This window comes from Hyperoodon ampullatus (genome assembly GCF_949752795.1).
Source record: "Hyperoodon ampullatus genome assembly, chromosome: 7".
NCBI classification, from domain to species: Eukaryota; Metazoa; Chordata; class Mammalia; order Artiodactyla; family Ziphiidae; genus Hyperoodon; species Hyperoodon ampullatus.
Window position 1 is genome coordinate 44294157 of NC_136920.1, and position 12012 is coordinate 44306168.

Here is a 12012-nt window from a genome sequence, read left to right on the forward strand (position 1 = left end):
TCCAGTTGATCTGCCATATGTCAATTTAATTATTAGAGAAGCCAAAGAACCTAGAAGAGAAGAAAGAAAAAATTTTCCTCCCCACACACCCATTAATAAGATATGTGATGAATTAAATATGACTTGAGTCTGCTATGCTATGAAGTAATTCCCGGGGCATATAAAGCCTGATCATCACTGAGGTAGAGCAAAGGGAAGAAAAAACAAATGGTAAGTGCTGATGCCTGATCATTCAAATCTTCCACCTTGAGGTGAGTAGGGGATGTGTGAAGAATTTTAAACCACTGATTCTCAAACTTGCCGGAGCGTTGGAATCATCTGAGGAGTTTTGGAAAACGGCGATGCCTGTGTCCCATCAGAGAAGTTCTGATGTAATGTTCCAGGGCATAGCCTAAAATTGGGGAGTTTTAGAAACTCCCCAGGTGATTCTAACATTCAGTCAAGTTTGAGAACCATTGTCCAGATTTAAACCTAAAATGTTCCTCCGTTTCTATATGTACATTCACCATTCCACAGTTTTTAAAATTAGATTACTCAGAACTTGATATATTGATAGATAATATGTTATTGATTAAACAAAGTTCCATATATACCTATATATGGCATGGTCTGGCACAATATTTTCTTTGATTATACATCTAATTTCACCTGGCACACATATGCATTATTCTTTTTGAGTTGAAAATGTGGCCCCGTCCTGCCTGTGTTGCCAGATTGGCATTAACAGTAGTAGTGTGTCTATTAAAGCTCTCTAACTTTCATGTACTGGGATCCTGAATCATTAAAATCAATAATTTTCATGACTCTCAGAGAGAGGGCTAGGTAACATTGGTGCTTAAATCTTTGTCCTACCACCTGAGAAGCAGATTTTGCTGTCTGAAAGTAAGATACCGGTCACTGTAAACTTTGCTAAATATCCAATTTAACCTTAATTTTTAAAGTGTATTTATGTTGAAATGTGCTGAATAAGAATGAGAATTCTATCAGAATATAAGGCCACTGCTTCTAGGTTTCATCCCATTCCTGCTATGTCCCCTTACTGAATTAAGTAATTTAGTTGACCTCCATTGTCTATTGAAGGCCAAGTATGTGCCAAGGATACCATATGTTTCTCTCCATTGCTCTCATCAAATTGGTGGATGCTTAGATGCTTGGATACTACTAGACTGAAAATACTAAGAAGGTAAGGACAGTATTTTTTTAATTACTATATTCCCACTATCTTACACATGCTTAAAACATAGAATACTATAAAAATGTGGTGAATGAATGGATAAATAAATGAAAGAGCAGATATAAACAATATTTTTTCTGGCATTAACAAAGTTTTCCAAAATACAGGTAACATAATAGGACTGAAAATAATAAATCATAATGTCAACAAAATGTAAGAAATAAACTGATTTCCAGATTCATAGGCTGAGGAAATTCTATTATTTTGAGATTTGAAATGACTATACTGTAATTTTATTCTATCGGTTGGATTTTAAGATTTCCTCAGGATGGCAACTATATATTAGTGGAAGATAAATATTCCTAGTGATGGGAAACAGAAAACAAGACTTAGAATGAGACGATCAGGATTTATTTTTATTTATTTATTTTTATTTTTAAAATTTTTATAGGAGTATAGTTGATTTACAATGTTGTGTTAGTTTCAGGTGTACAGCAAAGTGAATCAGTTATTCATATACATATAATCACTCTTTTTTAGATTCTTTTCCCATATAGGCCATTACAGAGTATTGAGTAGAGTTCCCTGAGCTGCACAGTAGGCCCTTATTACTTACCTATGTTATATATAGTAGTGTGTATATGTCAATCCCAATCTCCCAATTTATCCCTCCCCCACACTTACCCCTGGTAACCATAAGTTTGTTTTCTACATCTGTAACTCTATTTCTGTTTTGTAGATAAGTTCATTTGTACCCTTTTTTTAGATTCCCCATATAAGCGGCATCATATGATATTTGTCTTTCATGAGACAGGATTTAAATAGGCATATATATAAAATCACTTAGCATTAGGTGATATAAACATCATGCACTGACAAAAACAAAACAGATTTGCATTTGAAAGAGTAATACACATGATTGAGAATTCACATTTCTAGAAATAGAATGATACATATACCCTGTAAGAAAGAAGAAAAAGAAACTGAATAAAGAAGGAAACAAAGAAAAGAAAGAAACCAAGAAAGAAAAGCAAAGAAAATACCTTGGGTTATGGTCATGGGATAAATGGTGACTGAAATGTGAAAAAATTGCATAAACTGTAATGTGCTAAATTCCATGAAACTGGGAGTTCACTTCTTTCAGATACTCAGGGCAAGTGAAAATCTCTCAAATGAGTTAGGGGACAGGCTGATTTGCTCTAACAAAGACTGTGACTCAGAGGATGTTTTACTTTTTTCTTTCTTCTTTTTTTTTGGGGGGGGGCTGCCCTGAGTGGCGTGTGGGATCTTAGTACCCTGACCAAGGATGGAACACTGAAGTGGAAGAGGACCGCCAGGGAAGTCCCCAGAGGCTGTTTTTCTTTCACGTGTCCGTTCATATATAACAGATAATCAAGAGGAAGATTGATATCTTCAATAACTGGCTTTTTTCTAAGTGTGCAAAAAAAGAGCTTATTGATGCCATCTCTTAGCCATCCTGAGAAAATATCCTGAGCAAGGAGATCTAAGTGTAAGAAAATAATGTACTGTGTTCCAAAGCAGTTGTGTTTCCACCCTATTGGGTCAAGATTAGGTATATGACACACCAAGCTTCAAAACTTACCTGGAAGTGCTGGATGCACATTAAAAGCTTTTGTTTGTTTGTTTTGGTTTGGTTTAGAAGAAAAAAATTCAATGACAGGAACAGCAGAAGAAATATACATGAGGTTATGTTCAATGAAAGTAAACTGATCTTCAACAAGAACGATGTCATCGTGTTCTAGGTTAGAACCAGGAATGAGAACTCAAGAAGAGTAAACTCTGCTTTTCACCATTGTCAAGGTGTCGAGTGTTTACCTTTTCAACATCTGGCTCCTAAGGGTCATGGACAAGGCATATCTACTTATCTTTGACTCTCTTAAATAGAAGACTAAGTCAGAATTGATTCTCCAAATTTGGAAATACTTCTCAGAAATGTGCCCTTATTCTGTCCATCTATAGTACCTAGCTTTCATAGAACACGTTCTCTCTACTCTTCTCCCCTGTTTCATGAAGCCCTTCATTAACTAACAAATTTTTTTATCAGCTTCTTTTGACAAACTGCATCTCTCCAGGTGATCTCAGATTGTATAATTTTATTTTATTTGCCTTCAACTCATCACTTCTTTCCATTTCTACCTAAAATTCCTGAGTGCTTTCTGTTGACACTAAAATTTCAGTGAGCAACAGTCATTACACCTTGAATTTCATAAGCTTAATTTTGCCCCTTTTCAAAGAAAGTTTTATAGCTAATATTCTTCTTATTTAGTTTGCATTTAGTTGTACATACTGGCAGAATTAACTACTATGGGCCTTTGGACTTGTCTTTGATTGGAAGGTGAGGAAAATATGTACTGGATACATTTTCTTAGCTATAATATCAAGAATTTCTTATTCTAAAGACGTTTCTACATCTTTCAGTTTTGATGACCTTTATTAGAATTAATGTCATCTGGAATTAATTAATGTCATTTCATTACAATTGAATAATGAAATCAAGGTGAGTCCACTGGGAACATTGCCAGTTAAACCCATCATGTGAGTCTTCTCATCCCCAGAAGAGGTTATTTATTTATTTAGCTGGTCACTTTTTTTTTTCTTGTTTTGTGTCAGAGATTTTTCAAAAGAAGATTCTTCAAAAAGAAAAAAATTCTTCAGAGAAGATTATCGATGGAAATAAAAAAACTGATACAGAAAATTCAACATATGTGTAGTTTAAAAAAGGAGATAAACATGTAAAACAGAATGTATAAAGTGAGAAGAAAACATGGCCCATGATAAATTCCTGGGAAAGCTATAATTTTAAAGAAATGTTAAGGAAAATGAGAGGAATTATGGCAAATAAAAATGGCAAAATAAAGGAAATAAATGGTACTTTGAAAGCATAAACTGAGTGCTTACCATGTGAGCTCGATTTTAGCAGCACCACATAGTTGAACTTTATCACTGTAGCTAAAGATACTAAGAATTAGCAAAGGGCTTCCCTGGGCTTCCCTGGTGGTGCAGTGGTTGGGGGGTCTGCCTGCTGATGCGGGGGACGCGGGTTCGTGCCCTGGTCTGGGAGGATCCCGCGTGCCGCGGAGCGGCTGGGCCCGTGGGCCATTGCCGCTGGGCCGGCGCGTCCGGAGCCTGTGCTCCGCGGCGGGAGAGGCCACAGCGGTGAGAGGCCCGCGTACTGCAAAAAAAAAAAAAAAAAAAAAAAGAATTAGCGGAGATGACTGCCCAGGTTCTCCTCCTGTCGGCTTTCCTTTGATTCCTTGCTAGTGACTAAGGATTCAAGATTATGTTAAATATAGTTACTGTTATTAGATAATGAAAAATGCAGAAAATATGATTTTCGTCCCAGCTCAACTCCTGATGTGTGATTTTGGTCAAATTTCCTCATATCTCTTTGATATTTTATTACATTTTTAATAGAATATTTTTAAAACATTTTATCTCTTAATTTTCTGTCCTTTTTATAGGATTTAATTTCTGTTCACCTAAAACATTTGTCTTTTAGACCATGAAAACGTTCAAACTTTGGGGGACTCTGAATTGTACAAACATGCCACTGTTTTAAAGGGAAGGGCTTAAGTTTATTGTTTTCTTACTACAGAAAATCATAAGGAAATATCTTCTTTTTGAAAAGATAGGAAGAAAATCTACAAAAAACTGGAAGAAGAGAGAATTGTTGCTATGTGGAAAGGAGATTAGTAGCAATTGTTTCCTTCAATCCCATTTTAGGAAAAGCATCATTCACTCTGTGTTACTTTATCTCCAGCCACAAGGAATTCTTCCTATTGGAGTTTCTCCCCTCACCAATGTTTCATTTCCAAGATACCTGGGAAACATCCACAACTAACCTGCTTTAACATAATCCTTTTAAGTAGAAAAATCACATTTACTGAAAGGAAGCAGCCTGTAAAAATCAAAAAGGGATGATGAAGAAAAATTTGTCTGATTTGTAGAGCCTTGTGCTTGGAAGATCAGCACAGTTTCTAGAGAGTCAGAGTCCAGGGAAGCTTCTCATATGGAGTGAAGGAACCATTGCCTCAGTAAATGTTCAGACTAATCTGACATCATTTCTCAACAATTCTGTAGTAACATTGTTCTTCATCAACCAGGTAAAAACATACCATAGAGTCTATTGTTCCCCTCAACATCCTATCCTTGAACACAAATCTGTAATCCTGTATATATCAAAAAGTGTGTCTTTTTTTAAGGAAATGTGTGGCTGGACTGTATAACTATTTTTTTTTGTATTTCTCTTCCATATTATTATTTATTTGCTTATATGTTTATATTCTTAGAAGCAAGTTTTCCACTGTCTTCTCCGTTACTGCCTTACATGCTCTAGATTTTATATACAACTTTAGGAATCAGTAAGCATATCTATATAAACTATTTTTTGGATCTTATTGTCAATGAAAATTCAATTAACAATCAAGGTAAGGGAAAAAAAGAGCATTTTACTCAAGCCAAACTGAGGAGTATAACCCAGGAGACAGACCCTCAGAAGCTCTGAGAACTATTCCAACTGTTAGAAATGGAAGGAACAGTCACATAAATTTTCAGTACAAAGGGATCATACATCAAAATGACATATTGATATTTTATATAAAGTTCACCAAAGATATACAGTCCAGGTAACACATACAAAGTTAGCAGCAACTCATTATGATCCCTTACAGAGTTGAGAAAGAATGCTCTTCTTCAAGAAGTTACATTGCCAACATTAAAAGAAAGGGGAAAAAAAGATCTTTATGCTCGAGTGGGCACCCCCATCTTTGAAGAGGTCTGGTTAATGTGGAATGCAGATGCACACTGCACATGAGGGAGGGAGAGAGGAGGCCCAAACAAACACAGGAAGAGAATGTTATGTTTAAATTTTCTTGTCATACCTCAAAATACAAGTATTATTTCATGATTATCAATGTCTCATGTACTTTTTTCCATCAACTAGTACAGTGGTTTCAAATGGGGGTGATTTTTTCTTCCAGAGGGCAATTGTTGATATGTGGAAAAATTTTTGGTTGTCACAATTGGAAGTTACCATTGATATTTCATGGGTAGAGACCAAGGATTCTGCTAAACATCCTACAAGGCAGACCTACAAAAAAGAAAAAACCAGTCCCAACTGTCAATTGTTCTGATGTTGAAGAAGCCCTGAACTAGAAAATTTTAATATAGATTAATAGTAAGACTTTTAATTAGCCAGTAACAGGAGAGAACAGGCAGGAATAAATGGAAAGCTAAGAATGAAAATAAAATGTTGTTGGTCTAAGATTTATATGGGATTCCCTGAAGTCACTCTAGATGATTAAATTCATATCTACTAGCAAACAGTATTTTGACTTGGGATTTTGTCACTGTGATTTGAGACTTTCTGCCTTTCAATCTGTAAACATATTTTCAATACTGTGAATAATACATCTGAATACTTTCCTTGATTATTTTATTGCTTATTTAACATTTGTTTTAGGTACTGAGGAGTAGCCATGAACAAGACAGACATCATTCCTACCCTTATGAAGGCTATAGTCAGGGAGCAAGGAACTGAATAAATGCTATAGGAATTGTAGTTAAAATTTGGATCAGTGTATGAAAGGGGAAAAAAGGGAGTATATTAAAGGAATATAATATGAAGTATAAACTTAGGCTAGTGTAAGGGAGTGGCATTTGAAGACAGACTTGAAGGGTAAATAGGGTGAGGTGGGTGGAGATCCTGAGGTGGGAAAGAGGTCAGATACAGGACCTAGAGGAAGACTAGAAGGACCATAACAGATCACCACATTTTCCTATTCTTCCTCACTATCGATCAGGTTTAGAAGATTCCACACTACAGAACCACACACCATCAGGGAATCATGTATCTAGGGAAAGGAACAGGATTTTATTGAGCATGGCTAATTTTCAGGTAGTTTGGCATCTTGCATCAGAATTTGGATGTAGTGATGCTTGCTGCCTGCTAATTCCAATGTACTGTATCTTCCTTCTTTGTCCAGAGTCAGGAAACATGTATCCAATGGAAAAGACTTTTTGCACTTGTAGATTTTAGAGCCAAAGACTCTTTCTCAAAATGAAGGCTTTATAGAGCCTTGAGCATAATAATGTATCACCCAAATAATTTCAATGAACTTTATCACCCAGCCATTGGATACAAGTTCCATAAAGGCAGGTATGCTGCAGCATTTTCTTCATAACTTTGTCATTGCTAACTAGGTCTGTACCTGGTACTCAGTAAAGAGAGGGTTTAATCATCGTTATGATCATAATATCCTTTTTTAAAAAATATTTAATGTACTTATTTCGTTGTGACAGGTCTTAGTTGTGGCTCTCTGGCTCCTTAGTTGTGGCATGAACACTCTTATTTGGGGCATATATGTGGGATCTAGTTCCCTGACCAGGGATCAAACCTGGGCCCCCTTGATTGGGGGCATGGAGTCTTAACCACTGTGCCACCAGGGAAGTCCTGACTGTAATATCCTTTTAATCTCTTAGCTGTACCATCCTCCAGCTCTCTAAGTGCTCGCACAGACATCACTCACCCAGTATTCCTCAGCAGCCTCTTCAGTGGAACGGTGCCTGTGAGCCCTGTGCTCCTGACTTTGAGAGCAGACCAAACAGAGCAAGCTCTTGTTGGCTTCACAGAAGATCTTCTTTGTCTCCTTATGGGTCCCACACATATGTTCCTCAGAGTTCAGGAATTGCCCGAGATTTTCTTCTCTGGCAATGGACACCAGATTCTTCAGAAAAAAATTGGTTTTGAGGTTTGTCTGTTCTGATCATTGCCTGAACACTGGGCAACTGGCAGGGTCTTCAGCTTGCTCCCAGAAAAGACAGAGACAGGACCTACAGAAGCTGTGTCCGCAGCCTATGGTGACAGGGTCTAGAAGGTAATTCAGGCACACGAGACAGGTGAGCTCTTTCTGGAAGGCTTCTGGGATGTCTGAGTCCATTTTTTCTGAGGGAAGGAAATCAGGAGTTTATTCCTCTACCCCAAAGACAAAAAAGGCCCAAGGACCAAGAGGACTTGGTGTCAGCCTGCGACCTCCTGGGTGTGGAGGCCGAGAACCCTCCAGGTGGTGGGATCTGAGTACACACGGCCACTGGTCCTGCTCAGCAAAGGGATGCTGCAGCTGACGGAAGTTGCAGGAAGTCCACCCACTGCTGACTCTCTGTGGACAGATAGTTGAGAACTGGCATGGGAACCCCATCCAGAAAGAGTCTCTGTTTGTCTTCTTCCTGGTGCTCCAGGTTACCCACTACCTGGTGTGCCGGGCAGATAAAGAGCATGAAGCTGTGCCCGAAGCAGCTGCAGCAGTGCATCCAGACCATCTCCATACTGCACATGAGAAGCTAGTGCCCAGCAACCATGCCAACCTCTTCCACTGGCTACCCAAGGAGCACATGTGTTTGCTTGTCTACCTGGCGACTGTGATGCACTCCATGCAAGCCGGCTTCTTAGAGAAAGTGCAGAAGTCCACAGACAAGTCCCTCAGGTAGCTGGAGAAGCTCCAGGTGCTCTACTGCAGCCCCAATCTGTCCTCCTTCCAAGTAATCCTGCTCAAGCACATCCTCACGTGCAGGCTCGTGACAGGACATAAGGCCACTGCACCGCAGGAGATCTCCCAGGTCTGTCAGCTGTGCCAGCAACCCCCCTGACTCTGCTCCAATCACTCAGCCTACACTGCCTGGCTTGTATTGTGTCTCTGTCAACTGCATGGACAATGCTAAAGCCCAGTTCACCACAGCTTTGCGGCTCACCAGTCACCAGGAGCTGTGGGCCTTCATGGTGACCAACCTGGTAAGTGTGTATATAAGGGAAGGAAGTAGACACCAAGAGGTACTATACAGTTTGTCGGAGAGGATTAGTCCAGACCACAGCTTCCCTGTCAGCTCGCCCTGCCTGCTAACGGCAGCTTTTCAAGTGCTTAGGCTCTTCGTCTTCCAGGGACGCTATGAGGAGGCCAGTCGCACTTTACATCATGTTTGTCTCTGTGTATTTCTTGAAGCCTTTCTTTGCTTCTAGGGCATTTTGTACATAGAACAGTTGAAATAAGAACCTCAAAACTTAACGCCTGTCCTGATGTTAAGGTGCTTTTAGTGACCACTGTGTTATCTATGTATATGTAAAGTTAAGGATAAGTTCTTAAGTGTACAGTTAAAAATTCAGTACTTGATATTTAATATTCCACTCTAGCTTTATGGAAGCCAACCCGTGTGTACGTGCATGCATGTGTGTGTGCGGGCTTTGAACCTCCCCTTCACTATAGCATCTTTTGATTACATAAAGCTGTTGTAAATACCTTCCTGTGAGTCCAAATTCGGAGCCTCACAGTTTCTCAGTCATAAGAATTTAAGACAGCCAGCAAAGAAGGCCCCGGGGAACATTACATCTAGTGTCATACAGCTAAGTGTTTAGAAAAAACAGATAAATAAAAAATCCAAACTTTAAGCACACAGGGGTGCAAGGGAGTAGCAGAAAGATTCCTGTTGGCAGGATTATTGAAGCTGGTCAGACCCCTCGTGTGCACCTCTCGCTTCATCCTATCAACAGTGGGGCCCTCAGGGTCTACAGTTCTGGGGGCGCTGGTCCAGGGGTGCCAGGTTCCCTCACTGACGCATAGCTGCCTTCCCCTGTTGGGTCCTCACAGTTGCCCATGGGGGAGGCCAGGGTCCTCCCACTGGGGTAAGCACTCCCAGTTCCAGTTATTGGGAACACAGGCAGGGAAATTGGAAAGGGCCACAGGGCACAGTGGGTAAATTTGTTGGTTGCGTTGTCTTTGTTTCCTTAAAGGGTTTTTTTGTTTGTTTTTTTTGTGGTACGCGGGCCTCTCACTGTTGTGGCCTCTCCCATTGCAGAGCACAGGCTCCGGACGCACAGGCTCAGCGGCCATGGCTCACGGGCTTAGTCGCTCCACGGCATGTGGGATCTTCCTGGACCGGGGCACGAACCCGTGCCCCCTGCATCGGCAGGCGGATTCTCAACCACTGCGCCACCAGGGAACACCCCTTAAAGGGTTTTTAATAAGCATGTTTGGCATACTTCTTTTAATGGGTTTCTAATGTCTTATATTTTTAGCAGCCTGTATCTTCAGCTGGTGCTTTTAATCAGGAAAAAATTTTTTTTGTAAATGCAAAACATTGTTTAAAAGACATAGTCATAGAACATAGCTTCTCGTTTGTGGATTTCTTTTCCTATATATTCAAAGTAAAATAACTTTCGGGAACCATCAAAAAATAAAATAGGGACCTCCCTGGTGGTCCAGTGGTTAAGAATCCTCCTTCCAATGCAGGGGACACAGGTTTGATCCTTGGCTGAAATGTTGAATGTATTTGGAAAACCATGTTGCAAATTATACCATTTGCTTCCTTGCTCAACATGAAATCTGTAAAATTAGTGCCAAAGACATGATTCTTTTTATTTCAAATAGCAGATAATACAGGAAGCTCTTGCTACAAGGATGCAGTAAGTTTTATAACATAAGCTAGATAGTAAATTTAATTAACCAGTATTAAAAAACTCATCATAATATATTCAGGAAGTATATTTAGTGGTGGAATTACAATGGTGAATATACAATTCAGTGTGGGACAGCAACATTTAAATAAAAAACCAGTGCTCTATTGTATGATGGTAAAATGGGAACAGACAATGTTCCCTGTCCTACCATCTCATCCTTCGTGGCATAGGTGATGATCCTAAGTTAAATTAAAATAATATAAAACAATAACGTAAGACCACCATGATTGCAATACACACAATCACCCTCACACTTCTAGTATCTACACTAACAGAGCCTCCAACACACAGATGCACTTTTCCAAAGATAATTAAAAATCAATTGGGCTCAAGCTCAATGTGTGTAATCTAATCAGTTTTTATTATTATTATTATTTTTGTTGTTGTTTTTGCAGTACGCAGGCCTCTCACTGTTGTGGCCTCTCCCGCCGCGGAGCACAGGCTCTGGACGCGCAGGCTCAGCGGCCATGGCTCACGGGCTCAGCTGCTCCGCAGTATGTGGGATCTTCCTGGACAGGGGCACGAACCCGTGTCCCCTGCATCGGCAGGCGGACTCTCAACCACTGTGCCACCAGGGAAGCCCTCTAATCAGTTTTTGACATCCACCTTCAAATCCTGAACATTTAAACTTTTAGATTCTAGTCCCTAACTTTTATTGCAAAGCTCCTTTCCAATAAGATAATTGTTTTGTCTATTTATTAATTTATTCAGGCAAAGATTTGTTCAGTGCCCCTCATGAGGCACTTCCTGTCTTTAGGTCTTTTCCCTTATATTATTGTAAAAGAAAAGGACCTGCAAATTCTGGGTTCTCTAAGAAAAGAAGACTTATCCCCGTCTCCAGGGTCAGTGGAGAATTCTCTGTCAAATCGGTTTTCACCCTGAGGGTGAATTGATGTGTAGGACAGAGTAGATCATGAGGAAGGAGGAGAAAGGTGGGGGCTGACCTGGGTCTGGTTAGTGACCAGGTCTGTCCATGCTGTGTAAGCCCTGGGTTCCTGTACTGTGTATCAGGAAGTGGGAAGCACACGCCCATACTTTGGTGAGTTCAGCAAGCTCACAACACAGGTGAACAGCCACATCATATATTCCAGACAAATGTCTATAAGGCAAGCTTTTATTGTCAAGAAGATGGAAGACACCAACAAAAGTTTGCATTTGACACTATCTTTATAACAAATAGCAATAAAAGGAGGTTCCATTACAGTAGAAAGAGCCTAAAGACAATGAAGTAACCTTGATTTGCTGCACCTGAGAAGGGTTCCCTCAGAGAAGGAGTCCTGAGCATCCAGTCAGGGTCCTGACTTAGCCCTCC

At 39.8% G+C, this 12012-nt stretch overlaps 1 pseudogene across 1 annotated transcript; it reads left to right on the plus strand.

Annotated features, from left to right (window-relative positions):
- The first annotated feature begins 4406 nt into the window (after positions 1-4406).
- Positions 4407-9804, plus strand: LOC307055567 (MAU2 chromatid cohesion factor homolog; annotated as a pseudogene). Its single transcript has 4 exons — positions 4407-4429; positions 7692-7944; positions 8324-9164; positions 9634-9804. The product of its transcript is annotated as an MAU2 chromatid cohesion factor homolog (transcript).
- Positions 9805-12012: the final 2208 nt, after the last annotated feature.